Source organism: Rutidosis leptorrhynchoides, chromosome 6 (genome assembly GCF_046630445.1).
Source record: "Rutidosis leptorrhynchoides isolate AG116_Rl617_1_P2 chromosome 6, CSIRO_AGI_Rlap_v1, whole genome shotgun sequence".
NCBI classification, from domain to species: Eukaryota; Viridiplantae; Streptophyta; class Magnoliopsida; order Asterales; family Asteraceae; genus Rutidosis; species Rutidosis leptorrhynchoides.
This window is the reverse complement of record NC_092338.1, coordinates 410,593,248-410,610,540: the sequence shown is the minus strand read 5'-3', so window position 1 is coordinate 410,610,540 and position 17,293 is coordinate 410,593,248.

Here is a 17,293-nt window from a genome sequence, read left to right as displayed (position 1 = left end):
AAGTACAGAAACAAACATTCTACGTACGAGTTAGAACAAAAATCCTCAATTCGATTATCATTAGTTACACTTGCCGGGTGTAAGCGAGAACTTATGTTGTATGACCATATGGGTTTGACAAACCCTCATTCGGACGGCTCGCTACCGTTATTTGAATGAAATATATTTTCGAAACAGTGTTGGTTCTAACACTATGTGTATGGGGTTCGTGAAAAGTTAAGCCTTGATAATTGGGTGCCCGTGATAACAATTTTTAGAATGGTTTACTATTATTTCAACATTATAAATCTTGTGGTTCATTTGTACTTACTCACTTACTTACTTAAACCTATAATTTTACCAACGTTTTCGTTGACAGATTTCTATGTTTTTCTCAGGTCCTTGAACAATAGGTGTTACATGCTTCTGCTCACTATTTTTGATATTTGCTTGGATGTCGAGTTTACATGCATACATGGAGCATCTTTTGACTTACTTTTAAATCGTGTCGCATATGTTTCATTTGTACGTTAAACGTTGTAATGTAACTAGTCGTTGAACTACTTTTGTAAACTTGAAACATCTTTACATTTGAAATGAATGCGATATATTTTGGTCAAACGTCATTTTAAAGACTTATGACCACGTAACGGGACCTAAGTAGACGGCGCCGTCAATGACGATTTTGTCTGGTCACTACTGTGACGATCGCTCCAAATCCATATGGACGAATACGTCATTCATCGATTTCATTGCGAAGTATTTGACCTCTATATGATACGTTTTGTAAACATTGCATTCTTTTGAAAAGGCTCACCATAAATGAATATTTAAATCAAAGGTTTTCGATATCTGATGATTTCTACATATAGACAATCACCGTAAATAATAGTTTACAATAGTACTTCCGTTGACAATGCAGTCAAAATAAGATACATGGTGATGATTTGGTGAATGCAACGTTTCCTTGAAAAATATGCCATGTAAGACTCCATGCACATAGCTTGTCTAACAGATAAGCAAACAGCAGAAGACTTCTAGGGAACCTGAGAATAAACATGCTAACAAGTGTCAACACAAAGGTTGGTGAGTTCATAATTTTAATGTTTTGCATAATCTGTACATAAAGGTGGATCACAAGATTTCAGCTGTTTCATCCAGAAACATTTATCAAAATATTCTACAAGATTGAGCACCCTGGTAACTAAGCTTTAACGTTATAATAAGTACCCCTGTTTTAACATACATGCAACCAACATATACAATACACGCAAACCAACGTGTACTAAACTCAAATAGCATACGTCTGTTTTATAGTTCAGGCTAGGGTTTCTATACCTGGAACAGACGGGGATGTCAAGCCCTATGGATCCATATACAACTACTCGCACCCACCAGTTCTTATAACTGGCAGTTACTAGTTACCAAAGCTAAGGGATTTTTGGTTCAAACTCGGTGTAGAATTTAGTATGTACTTGTATCCATTGCGTTTAAATTAAAGTGTATGTATTCTCAGCCCAAAAATATATATTGCAAAAGCAATTAAAAAGGGAGCAAATGAAACTCACCTTAGCAGCATATAAAGTCGTTCACCAAAATGTGACCGAAACTCGGATTACCAAATAATCGTAGATCTCAACCTAGAGAACATATGTTGGTCAATAAATGTCTATCAAGCTAGGTCAGGTCATAGTGTATCACAATCCTAATGATCGAGATCGACATACAAAAGTTATCCAAAGTCATTTCAAAAAGTCAATTTTGACAATAGTTCAACAAAACGAGACGTACCTTATATAAGGATTCATTTACTCGGTTGGTAATATTCAAAAATTCAATTTATCAATCTTACAAATAAGTTGTTTAAATATTAATTGCAGATTCAAAAGCAATTCTAATTAACGTCAATCATAATTCAGTTGATCATATCTTTTGATTCGTTCATCGAAATTACGCGATTTCTAAATGAAAAGTTATTGATTTTTCGCCAGCTTTCCAAAAACATGTATATCATATACCTTTTACTAGTAATATATGTATTTAATTCGTGATTCATTATAAACTGTTTAATGACGAAATTTAGCATACAAGCATGCATAAATATATATACTCGAGCACTAGACTTGGATACACAATTAATATAAAAAAGATAAAATATGAATGCTCATGTATCAATATCGTGATTCAATATTGCAGGGAAGTACGTAGACGCAACAGAGATGATAAACACTAGGTTTGACTTGCCAATAATACCCACGTACATTACCCATAACCTCCATAGCTATAACCCATAATTTTCTTAGCTCTATCCCGCTTGAAAACCCATTTTGAAAGTGACACGCTCATGACTTCGTCGTAGTATTTTATGTATAATAATACTACTAATAATAATACTAATAATAATAATAATAATATTAATCTTAATAATAATAATAATAATAATAATAATAATAATAATAATAATAATAATAATAATAATAATAATAATTAAATAAATAAATACAGAGTAAGATGGATGATATATGTATGTGTGCAATTCAGTGAATGAGCTCGACTTTTATAGGCCTTTCCTGAAATTTTGCCTCATGCAATCACATGGTTTCGAAGGCCTTTGCCCATGCGATCGCATGGCCTCTCTTTACAGCTCACATTATTTTGTTGTTTTGCTTGTCGACGGATTTAAATATAATATATATAATATATTTAATTTATATAATTAATTATATATTATATTATATTCACGTGCATAGTTGACTTGTAATTTTTGGTCCGTTGACTCGTACGTTGTCACTCGACTTATGTCCCGGTTCCGGTTTCTCGAATGCATTTTCGTACACTTAGAAAACTAGTACTTTTCGTTACGCGACGTGTACCTTTATCAAAAATTAAACTTAATCATTGATAAACCATGTCACTCGAAGTGTAGCTTCAATCAATTAAGTGTTTTGGTTATTTGCTTCTATAACTCATCGTCTCGTAGTATATACATATACATATACATATATACATTTTCATTTTAAAATAGTGTTTTACTGTAGCAAAGGTACTGCAGCAAAGTTTTTTTTACTGTAGCAATAGTGATTTTCGAAAACACTGTAGCTTTTCGGGTACTGTAGCAAATTAGTGTTTTACTGGTTCATCTTAAACATTTTAGTTAACTTATCTAAATATCAATTGAATGTTACTATCGTTTACTAAATAACTTGAAATCATATATATATATATATATACACACACACACACACACATATACATACATATACATACATATATATATATATATATATATATATATATATATATATATATATATATATATATATATATATATATGCACATTAAGTTATATATATATTGTTCGTGAATCTTAGAAAACAGTCAAAGAATAATTGATTACATGAATATAGTTCCAAAACTTGAGACTCATCATTACAGACTTTGCTTATCGTGTCGAAAACATTAAATCATTTTAAAGATAAAGTTTAAATTTGGTCAGAAATTTCCGGGTCGTCACAGCTACACTTTTTATGTTTTACATACTAGACACTAGTACTTAAAATTTATATATGTGTGGGTGACATAACGGCACAAAGATTCCCCTTAGCTCGGTAATGTTTAGTCATTGGTTTATGAACCGGTGAACGCGAATCTTAGATATGGATCCATAGGATTTGACATCCCTACTCGGGCTAGTCGCGCTAACATTCAATGGGTGTTTAATACTTCGTAAACAAACGCACTCGCCAAGTGTACTTTTAGGGGGTAATATTACGTTAAGTTAGTTACCGGGTGCCCACGGATAAGCATATACTTTATCATACTGATTCGAAATGCTGATTTGAAGCACTGAAATCTCGTGGTCTACATTACATTACCGATTACAAACAAACTATAGCTCATCAACATTCGTGTTGACATTTTAAGCATGTATTTCTCAGGTGCTTAGACGTTGTTGCTTCCGCTGTTAGACTCGTTGTTAGACTCGCTGTTAGACTTGCTGTTATAGTCTTGGTGTTATAGACTTGTTGTTACAGACTCGCTGTGTTAGACTTCCGCTGCATTGTTTAGAGATGTCTCAATCATGGAACTTTTATTTTGCATTCGCAACTTATGTTATTTTTAAACAATGGCTTTGTAATGACCTTTGTGTCATGTACTTATGTTAATGCTTTCTATTCGTAGAAGCACGTTATCTTTGTAAAACATTTGACGTTGGTAAAGACGTCACCTTTTCATGAATGCAAAACTTGTTTTAAAACAACATGTAGTATTGTACCGTGTAATGGACCTGTTGTTGATGATCCGTACACGCTGATTTTGTACGGGGCATCACACACCTACTCACATACCACAAACTTGCTAGCAATATAATATTAGCATACGAACTCCAAGTATAAAGCTAATAACCTCCATTACCGCAACTAGCATAAATAATAGCATATACTCTAAAATATAATATGCTACACTACAACACATACACAAACTATATGGTTAACCATACGTGCGTCATGGTGCTACCGGCTCCGTGGTTCACACCATACGAAATGCTATGACGCTACCTACTCCTTGGTTCACGCCACTACGCATTTGAGTCATACTCTTTTATAGTGCTACCGGCTCCATGGTTCACACGTCGGTGTTACCGGCTCCGTGGTTCACACCTCATTATATAGTGCTACCGGCTCCATGGTTCACACCTCATTATATAGTGCTACTGGCTCCATGGTTCACACTTTGATGTCACCGGCTCCGTGGTTTACATCACAACTCGAGTCATACTCTTGTCGAGGCGATATCGGCTCCGTAGTTCACACCTCAACACTCATGCTATAGTGCTACCGGCTCCGTGGTTCGCACTACAACACACGTACCATGATGCCACCGGCTCCGTGGTTCGCATCATATCACACTCGCACATACTATGGCACTTCCGGCTCCGTGGATCATGCCATAACATACAAATAAATATACTATATATATACATGCATAAATATCCCACTCACCTTAACGCCTCGATGAAGTGCAATCCAAATCCCGCAACTCGCCAATAGAACGTACCTATTCCGTTTATCACATAATCATCAATACAACCTCATTTGGACTCTCGACCCGCTCAAATGAACAACAAGTGCAAAATACACCCTTTTGCACTTTTAACGCTACCCGAAGGTCCAAAACTAACGAGACTAGTTCCCGCGTTCCCGAAATACCCAAAGACACCACATATAGCCATTAAACACCCACTAGCCCGCATATTCGCCCAAAACCCATTTTGACCCTTAACAAAGTCAAATTCTCACATTTGCTAGTTTTGACTCCAAAACGCCATTAACTCAATTTTGTACTTAATTAACTCATTTTAAGTTTACACACCTCACACAATCGATAATCGGTCCATTATCCCCAACAAACCCTAGTTTTGACTCTATTCGAAATTAGTCAATTAAATGAGCACAAAAGGCTTCCATCACTTCAATAATCACTAAATACCAGTGATTACACTCATTTGCAAGTCTCACATGAGTTAAACTTGTTCATCAAACCCAAAACCCGCCTTCATCACTTATAAACCCGAATCTTGGTGTTAACCTTCCATTAACAACTAATGGGGTTTCATTATGAACTCACAATCAAAAACCCCTAAATATGAACATGAATCACTAGAACGAAATTCGGATAGGAGGCTTACCACTAGTATCAAATCGTAGCTAAGAACGAGGAGAACGACGTTTGTTCTTGCTCCAAAGATTGAATCCCACTTCTTCCCTTCCAAATCACACTTTGAATCAATTGGGGTTTTGAAGGAAATGAGAGAAAATGGAGAAGAAAAAGGAAAAGAAAATAAGAAAATGAAATGAATGGACCAGAATTGGGGATATAATCTGTCCCATACTCAAAAAGAGCAAAATACCCTCACATTCCCTTCAAAATTGCAAAAATCCGGAACTAGCTCACCTGAACCATCGCGCTGCGACCACCCTGGTCCGCGCTGCGACTAACTACGTGGTCTGGTGGTCTAGTTTGCATGCCGTCTGATCTTGCTTCGAGTGCAATACCGCGCCGCGACCTAGTGTGGGTTTTGTCCATTTTTCGCTTACTAACTCCCTTCCAATCGTACACGCTTTGTTCTCTTCATTCACGCAACATACATACACTTTAGAACACATATAACCTCCCTTCGATCATCCTCGAACCCTCTATATACATGCATGCAACGTACATGCATAAACATACATATATACTCATATCGTTTACATTCTTGAACGCTTTCATTATCTCTCCATGCATATATACGTACATATTCTCATGCACTCTTATGCACGTACATATACACACACACACACACACACACACACATATATATTGTAACACCCTAGGCAAATCCCACATCACCCACAGACATGAGTGATCATGGGATTATAAGGTAATACTCACGCTTAAATGACACAACGCGTTTTGGGATCACAGGCTGAGTAGAAGTGCAAGTACGTTGTGGTTAAGCGTGCTCGGGCGAGAGCACTACCAGGATGGGTGACCTCCTGGGAAAGTGCTTCTCGTGTGTGGTCGCCAAGAAAAAGCCGTGCGCCTGCGGGCAAAGCGGACAATATTGTGGTCATGTTAAGCTGGGGTGTTACAGAATGGTATCAGAGCCACTCATGTGCCGTTGGGGGTGGTGGGGCAAACCTCATCGAGGACGATGAGTCCCTAAGGGGGGGTGAATGTAACACCCTAGGCAAATCCCACATCACCCACAGACATGAGTGATCATGGGATTATAAGGTAATACTCACGCTTAAATGACACAACGCGTTTTGGGATCACAGGCTGAGTAGAAGTGCGAGTACGTTGTGGTTAAGCGTGCTCGGGCGAGAGCACTACCAGGATGGGTGACCTCCTGGGAAAGTGCTTCTCGTGTGTGGTCGCCAAGAAAAAGCCGTGCGCCTACGGGCAAAGCGGACAATATTGTGGTCATGTTAAGCTGGGGTGTTACATATATATATATATATATATATATATATATATATATATATATATATATATATATATATATATATATATATATATATATATATATATATATATATATATTCTCATGTACATGCATACGTATATATATTCTCTTGCATGCATTCACGTACTTCATAACTTCACGTCACAATTCGAATAATATCTCGTTAAACCTATCGTACCCTATTTATGTATATATAACACGTACATACATCTACATATATATCCGTTATACGTCGCATGTGCTCTCTCTCTCTCTCTCTCTCTCTCTCTATATATATATATATATATATATATATATATATATATATATATATATGTATATATATATATATCGTATGAATAAACGGGTCTTACATGTCAAATCCACATATCGTACGTTGCAACCGCCTCGAGCATTATTGTTAGTTTTTCGTGATCCTCCCCCTTGTAATGACCTTGACATGCTATCGGACAATTTCTCCAAAGCCAATGCATGCAATCAAGACTATGACGCCGATGTACATTTTTGATAAATATTAAAACCAAGTCGATCAATACAATCATAACGTTGTTCAAAGAATTTAAAACACCTAGGTAAGGGGGTTGAGCAACGTGATTTGTAATAGCATAACAAATATGGAGAAATAATGACATGCTCATTCGGGAGCGTCTCCTGAAATAATCTCCTGGAAAAGTTAGAAAATCAAAAAAGTAGTCGTTGAACAAACGATTTCCAGGAGCAATCCGATCTCTATTTAACCGACGTCTTCTAATAATTATATGAGAATTTTCAGCTTCATCATCATCATCATCTAACATATCGAGCGAGTTGAGTTTATTAAGCGCATTGTAAACTGCCCTTCAATCAACTCTAGAGTAACAATCTTTTTATTTATTTCTTATTTTTAATTTTTTTATAAAACATTAAACACATTGGTTAAATATCGGCTTTTAAACTTAAACACATTGGTTAAACATGTGCTTTTAATTTATACCAAGGCATTTAATAAAAGGTAATATGAGAAATTAACCATGAGTGTAATGGTTGAGGGTCCATCCTTCCGTAGTGGAGGTCATGAGTTCATTTTCAGGCATCTGCAGTTATTCTTTTGTGGTCACAAAAGTTCGTCCGCAATAATCCCGGGCTGCTCGCAAAGAGGATAGTCGTCTTAGAATTAGTCAATTAGTAAAATAAGTTGAATATCCAGGTTAATAAAAAAAGGTAGTATGAGAAATTTTTTTTTCCTTCTTGTGTTCAACTATAAAAAAAATATAAAAAAGGTTTTACATATAAATTAATTTACAGTTAGAATTTTTATTTTTCATAAATAAGTTATACATAACAACTATTATTTACTTTTGTTACCAATTATTATTTGACAAAATTTCATTCCTCGTCCCTGAACTTTACATCAAATTTGACTCCTTGTCCTTTTTCTTTTTTTTGTGCATCATTCGTCCCTAATGCATCACAATTCTACATCACTCGTCCTTTTTAGGGACGAGGGATGTAGAATTGACAGAAAGAAAAAGGACGAGGAGTCAAGAAAAAGGACGAGCGATGTAGAATTGTGATACATTATTGACGAGGGATGCACAAAAAAAAGAAAAAGGACGAGGAGTCAAATTTGATGTAAAGTTCAGGGACGAGGAATGAAATTTTGTCTTATTATTTTATACTAACAATTTAAACAACTCAGTTATGTGAACTTAATTGATTAAATTATGAAAATTAATATTATGAGCATTTAGTAGGTCAAACTAAGTTTTTTTCGTGAACAGTATTAAAAATTTAACGGAATAAACATATAGTTTTATATAATGATATACTTTTTTTTTAAAGGCAAGCTTGCACCAGCGTATCATTTATTTCAACGACACTCATCATTTGCACACACACACGCGCTTTCGGGCAGGAAACCCGAACCACACTCTGAGGATCCGACCCTTAAACTATCCCGAGGGGCAGGCGGGCCGGACCTTAGTCCCGGAGCGGGTCGGTAAAACCTTCTCTTTGGGCCACCTTCAAGGAATATATTTCAATTCCTTTAAAGTATATATAATGATATACTTTAAACCGCGTGAAGTCGGCCACCCATAATCTACTTCTATTGTTTTAAGCATGTGAAAATATTGACTAGTACGAAGCCAAAGATCAAGGAATAAAATCTTTTGGCGAAACTTTAATTCATTTTTGAGTTCCATTATATTCTTTTCATACTAGTGAAAAATAAACGTGCATGCATTCGTACGAATGCAACTTTTACATCCATGTTTCGGCGTTGTTTCTAGTGGAATCAAGTTACGGAAGTATGTATTCCATATTCCCATTTTTGTATATTGAAAACGAAGTAGCATTAAGTTGGACTATTCTCAATATTTGTTACCAAACTTATTCTCCATTATTTTCCAACAAAATTAATACGGTTAAGGCAATGTTTGTTTTCACTTAATCTAAACCTGAAAATTGTGGTCTATTTAGTCAATTAGGGCTGTTTGTTTTTTTTACAATATAAAATAAGGTTAAAACTGTAGTGACCCGAACTTTTTCATGATTATATATTAAATGAAAATTATATTTACATGATTAAATGTTTCCAACATGTTAAGTAATCAAACTTGTTAAGATTTGATTAATTGAAACGGATTTTGTGTTAACATTTGACCACCCAGTTTGTCCGATAATTCACGAACGTTATAACTTGTATATGACATAATAATTATATATATCAGTAAGTGTGTTAACAATGAACTACATATGTAAAAACAAGATTACTAACTTAAGAATTTCGAAACGAGACATATATGTAACGATTATCGTTGTAACGACATTTTAATGTATATATATCATATTAAGACATATTCATTGTTGGTGATTTGTGTCACCAATATGATTTAAGTGTAATGGGATTAACTTGTTAACCAAAACAACCTTGATAAATATCGAACAAGTTTGGGAAAGTGTGGAGTGCACACTTGTTTGAACTTATCGTAATTATGACGGGGGTTCGGGGGCAGCGCCCCCGATAACGGGGTCCAAGGGGTGGCAACCCCTGGCGGGGTCCAAGGGGCAGAGCCCTCGAAAAGCGCGCGCCAAAAACAAGCGCTGAAATCGCGCCCCGAAAACGGCCGCCCAAAACAGGCGTCGAAAACAGGCCCCGAAATCGCGCGCCGAAAATCGCGCGACAAAAATGCGCTGAAATTGCGCGCCGAAAACGTGGGCCGAAAACGGGCTCCGAAAACACGCGTCGAAAAACGCGCGCCGAAAAACGCGCGCCGAAAACGCGCACCGAAAAACGCGCGAAGAAATCGCGCGCCGAAACCACGCGCCGAAACAGCGCGCCGAAATTGCGCGCCGAAAACGGGCTCCTAAAACGCGCGCCGAAAACTCGCCGAAAACGCGCGTCGAAATACGCGCACCCAAAAACGCGCTTCGAAATCGCGCCCCGAAAACGGGCCCCGGTATCGCGCCCCGAAAACGGCCGCCCAAAACGGTCCCCGAAAACGCGCGCCAAAATAGCGCGCCGAAAACGCGGGCCGAAAACCGCGCGCTGAAAACCGCGCGCCGAAAACGCGCGCCGAAAACGCGCGCCGAAAACGCGCGGCGAAAACCCGCGCCGAAAACGCGCGACGAAAACGCGCGGCGAAAACCCGCGCCGAAAACGGGCGACGAAAACGAGCGACGAAAACGCGCGACGAAAACGCGCGACGAAAACCCGCGCCGAAAACGGGCGACGAAAACGCGCGACGAAAGCGCAGAAAAACGCGCCCCGAAAACGCGCCCCGAAATCGCGCCCCGAAAACGGGCCCCGAAATCGCGAGCCGAAAATGGGCGCCGAAATCGCGCGCCGAAACGCGCGCCGAAAAACGCACCCCGAAATCGCGACCCGAAAACGGCCGCCGTAAACGGCCGCCGAAAAACGCGCTTCGAAATCACGTTCCGAAAAACGCGCGCCGGAAAACAAATCTTTTGAAGTGAACCCATTTGGACCCATTTGGGTCTTCAAGCAATTTTTGTATTTTGATTGGACCCATTTGGGTCTTTTAGATATTTGTAATATTATGTGCTTGGACCCATTTGGGTCTTCAAGTAAACCCAATGGACCCATTTTTAAGACTTTGGGTCCATTTTGCCAGGTATACTTAATATTATCTTTTATATTTATTCAAAAGTTTAACGTTATAAGGACTCAATTTTGACGTCTAAAACATGAATTTCTAAAAAAAGCTTCACTTGGTTCTGAGCTCGTATCCTTGAAAAAATAGGTTCATGTTTAAATCATGAGGGGAGAGTTTTTGTGATGACCCGGAAATTTCTGACCAAATTTAAACTTAATCTTTGTATGATTAACATTTCCGACACGATAAGCAAAGTCTGTAAAACTGAATCTCAAAATTTTTAAACTATTCAAATACCTTTCGGTTGTTCTCGACGATTCGCGAACAATTATATGTAAATAGATACATATATACTATAACTTAAAAAGATAACAATGTATTAATTGTTTGATACCGTACATTAAACTTATTGGTTTAAATATCTATTTGAACATATATGATAAGTTGGAATTGTAATTGTATGAATAACTTGCGATGTGTACTTAAAACGTGTTTATGAATATTAACATGGTTATTAAACGTTTTGATTTAAAACAATATTATTAAATTTACTTTGATAGATAACGAGACGATAATTTATAGAAGTAAATGACCAAAACACTCGAATGTATAAGTTATATTTCGAATGATATAATTTATGGATAGTTAAGTCTATATTTTGACAAATGTACGAGTCACGAAAGGTAAAGTGCCAGTTTTCTCAGTGTACGTAAGGACGTTCGAAAAACCGGAACCGGGACATAAGTCGTGTGACAACGTACGACTTATCTGAACAAAAATTACAAATCAACTATGCACGTGAATTTAATATAATATATAATTAATTATATAAATTATATTTATATTTATTTAATATGTCGACAAACTAGAAGTTAAAATAGATGTGAGCTGGATTTACGGGCCATGCGATCGCATGGCATTTACCCACAAAACCCATGCGATCGCATGGGGTCAGATTTCAGGAAAAGTCTATAAATTCGATCGAGTTCTGGCATAATGCACACACACATATCCATCTATATTACACTGTATTATATTTATAATTTATATTATTATTATTATTATTAATATTAAGATTATTAATATTAATCTTATTATTATTATTATTATTATTATTATTATTATTAATACATAAAATACTACGACGAGGTTATGAGCGTGTCACTTTCAAAACGAGTTTACGAGCAAGCTAAAGCTAAGGAAATTGTGGGTTATTGCCAAGGAGGTTATGGGTAATGTTCGGGGGTATATTTATGAATCAAACCTAGTGTTTATCATCTCCGTTACGTCTACATACTTTTCTACAATATTGAATCTCAATATTAATACGTAAGCATTTATATTTTATATTTTATAAATTAATAGTGTATACATACTAGTGCTCGGGTGTATATATTTATACCTGTTTGTATATACTAAATTTCGTCGTTAAACAGTTTATAATGAATCACGAATTAAATACATATATTACTGGTAAAAGGTATATGATATACATGTTTTCGGAAAGCTGGCGAAAAATCAATAACTTTTCATTTAGATATCGGATAGTTTCGAAGAACGAATCAAAAGATATGGTCAACTGAATTATAATTGACGTTAATTGAAATTGCTTTTGAATCTGCAATTAGGATTTAAACAACTTGTTTACGAGATTGATAAAATGAATTTTTGAATATTACCAGCTGAGTAAATGAATCCTTATATAAAACACGTCTCGTTTGGTTAAACAACTGTCAAAATTGACTTTTTGAAATGACTTTGGATAACTTTTGTGTGTCGATCTCGAGCATTAGGATTGTGATACACTATGACCTGACCTAGCTTGATAGACATTTATTGACCAACATATGTTCTCTAGGTTGAGATCTACGATTATTTGATATACCGAGTTTCGGCACATTTTGGTGAACAACTTTATATGCTGCTAAGGTGAGTTTCATTGCTCCCTTTTTAATTGCTTTTGCAATATATATTTTTGGGCTGAGAATACATGCAATTTATTTTAAACGCAATGGATACAAGTACATACTTAATTCTACACTGAGTTTGAACCGAAAATCCCTTAGCTTTGGTAACTAGTAGCTGCCAGCACATAGGATATGGACTGGTGGGCGCGAATAACAGTATATGGATCCATAGGGCTTGACATCCCCGTCCGAGCTAGAGCGCTAGCCTTTTAACGGACGTGTGTTATTTGAGTTTAGGACACGTTGGTTTGCGTGTATTAAAACGAATGGGGTATTTATCATTATAACGTTAAAGCTTAGTTACCAGGGTGCTCTGTTATGTAGAATCTATTGATAAACGTTTCTGGATGAAACAACTGAAATCTTGTGATCCACTTTTATATACAGATTATGCGAAACACTAAAACTATGAACTCACCAACCTTTGTGTTGACACTTGTTAGCATGTTTATTCTCAGGTTCCCGAGAAGTCTTCCGCTGTTTGCTTATATGTTAGACAAGCTATGTGCATGGAGTTTTACATGGCATATTTTTCAAGGAAACGTTGCATTCACCAAATCATCACCATGTATCTTATTTTGACTGCATTGTCAACAGAAGTACTGTTGTAAACTATTATTTATGGTGATTGTCTATATGTAGAAAAAATCTGATGTCGAAAACCTTTGATTTAAATATTCATTTATGGTGTGCCTTTTTAAAAGAATGCAATGTTTACAAAACGTATCATATAGAGGTCAAATACCTCGCAATGAAATCGATGAATGACGTGTTCGTCCATATGTATTTGGAGCGATCGTCACAGTTGGTATCAGAGCGTTGGTCCTAGTGAACCAGGTCTTGCATAAGTGTGTCTAACTGATAGTTGTTAGGATACATTCGTAAGTCTGGACTTCGACTGTGTCTGCATGTCAAAAGTTTTGCTTATCATTTCTTGTCAGAAATTACATGCTTATCATTCTTAAGTCTAGACACGTTTTCTTGCATTTATTGCATAAATAGTGTATAGACAAAAATTCATATCTTAGCGTATCTGTTACTGTAAACTTTTCCTGACATCTTCCGAAAATTTCTCCGTGATTTATGGAATTTGGTATTATATATACATATATAAATTATGTATTGAAGAATACCAAACTAAATTCTATAATCTAATTCATATCAAAAATCATCTCCCTAATTATACAAGATGGATCACGTATCTAGTTCAAATTCCTTAAACTCCGACAGCTATTCCGATATGGATATTCACCTGAATTCCGAAGACAGTGTAACCGGAATGGATCAACCAATCAGCCATCACCCATTCTGGATGAATTGGGGATGGGTTCGTAGCCTACTTAATTATTGGAGACAAGAAGAAGGCGATCCCTTCCATCCACCACATTGCCCTCTTGGCGAAGAACTTGAAGCACTTACCGGCGAACCTGTTCGTAATACTATTTTCTCTCTCATCTCCAGAATATCTCGTCATGATCATATACTCTCTCAAATTCTGGATCTTATTCATCCGCTAGTCCGAACCGCCAATCATCCCGGTGTAGTAGAAGAAGTCAACGAGCTTCGCGCTCGGGTAGTGGCTTTGGAGAATATGGTGCAAAGGTTACAAGCACCAGCAGCATCACCGGCATCAACAGTACCACCGACAACAACACCAACAGTACCATTACCACCACCAACAACATCCGCATCGCAAACCTCAACTTCACAATCTGTTCCACAAGCATCAACGTCATACGCACCGTAGTTACCAAGAAATACCAGCAACAATAACCGATGAAGTATTAACTCATTTTCCCTGAAGAAATTTTATGTATATTTAATATATATGAATTTTGAAATCAAAATAAATCTTTTCGTACCAAGTTATTACTTGGGAATCTTAACTGGTAGGTACTACTCGGTTAATTCATATTACTAATATGCTATGATGTACATCCTTCGTTAATGACTTAACCATCGTTAACTACAATCTCTGTTTCCAACTCAATGAATTCCATTTCATAATAAACTAAGTATATTATTCAATTATATGGTTGATTTTATACTTTCATCTTCGATGTATTCGAAACTTTCTAGAAAACATCATTCATACCTTGCGAAGTTAGCAAGAGTTCCATGAGCACCAACATGATTCACTGAGAAAATATCAATAAAACTGAGTATTGATTACATTAGTGAAATACTCCGTAAAGATTATTAAATCTTTAATGTTTTAGAGATTATTCATTTCTAATTCAAGTCAAAAATCAAATGAGCTTAATATGATACTAACTCATCAAATCTGTATTACATCTGAAGAAAATATACATACATATATTTTCATAAAAACGGTAATAAAAATTCTTTTGTACAAAATATTACTTGTGAAATCTTTAACGGGTAGGTAATTCTCGGGAAATATATAAGTTCACAATTAATATGTTATACTGTACATTCTTCAACTTTGATTCAAAAATTATTAACTATGCTCACGGCGATATACAATCATTTCCATACAAATTCAATTACATATTCTGATATTGACGGATCAGAATACAAGTCAAGATTTAACGGGTGACATCATTCTTAAATCTCTACATCTTTCAAAGCTATACTTTGACTTCAAAAATGTGAAAGATCCTTTAGCATTGTTATTACTGAAAATAACCTTAAAATTTCAAAGCTATCTTTGATCTTCCGAAAAATAACCTTTCAAAGCTAACAAAAAAAATAACCTTTCAAAGCTATCTTTTTAAAAAAAAAAAAAAAAACCTTGCAATTTCTTTTCAAAGTATCCAGTATTATCAACCGTTCAACCAGTCAACGACGACCTTTCAGACTTGTAACTTTGGTATATATTTTTTTTCGGGGAATCTTTCATGTTCCACCACATTAGCAGTAAATTTACCAACAACTTCATTGATCTTTGACCTTCCGAAAAATCCTTATACTCATTGAAACCGTATCATGTACTCATCCACATCTTGTAACGGCAATTGCCATACCAACTCTCGGGAATTAGCAATCAGTATTTTGAAATCTTGTAGCACGTCTACGCCAACAGTTATATGTGTACATATAACGTCTACCTCCTGGACTTACATACTTCGAATGTGAAGTTTCCGAAAAACACCCCAAACTACGAAACTAGTTCTCCGAATTTTGGAAAAATGTTGATGAAGCAGCAAAAACTATAAACGACCTTAACAGTCAAAAGTTTGATGATAAAGAATAGTATGGTGGTAAAGCTGAGAAAAAGAGAAGGTTTGGAATTAAAAACGGATTGAGCAGACCATGAAGGAGGCTGTGGACAAATCACAAAGACTAAATCTACCTTCAAAGAATCCAAATGATTCATAGTCTGCTGAAATCATTAGCGAATACCTTGCTCCTTACTCTAAAACATTTGCGGACAATATTCTTCATCATGATCTTATCTTAAATATTAGAAATTCTAAGATATCATCATATCTTTCATTATAAATATCCTCCATATTTCTGGAGATAATTCCATAATCATTCTTATCGGAAATCAATTTTCTCCTTATGATATCTGTGTTACATCATAAAAGAAACTATTTTAGTTTCTAAATTCTAAAACCTTCGAGTTTAAAATATGAATATTTTTGAAGTAGTATTGGGAATTGAAGCATGAGTTAGTATAATATAATGACACTTGATCAACGTGATTATATTACAGTAAGTCATGCTGAGTTTCTAATGGAACGTGATAAAGGTTCACAGATCCCACCCTCATCATGAACCATGTTACATAACTCTTTCATTTTATTTAACCTCCAAACGTATCAAGAAAATATTTTTCTTGATGATTCGGTCTTTTTCGGATATTCTGGTAATTTGACAAGTCAGATTGTGCCATTACCATTTCTTTCTTAGAACATTAACTATGTTCATTTCAAAATCTATACCTACGAATTTTGGACTATTATTCGCTTGACTTAAAGTCGGGAAGAGAAAACGAAATCATGAAGCTCCGAAATATAATGGAAAATATAAAGCCCAAAAACAACCCCGAAATTACAAACCGTGTATATCGATGCGTATAGCAATATAAAGACACGGGAGAATGAAAAACACTATAACCCCAAGGTAATAGTAGAAGAAAATAACCTCCTCTGGTGGTAGATGAAAAAAAAGAATGAAGGATACGATAGCCAAGAAAATATCAAGAATCAGAACAGGATTAAGCATTTTCACAATCTATTAAGAAGTATGAAATAAGAAAGAAGATTATA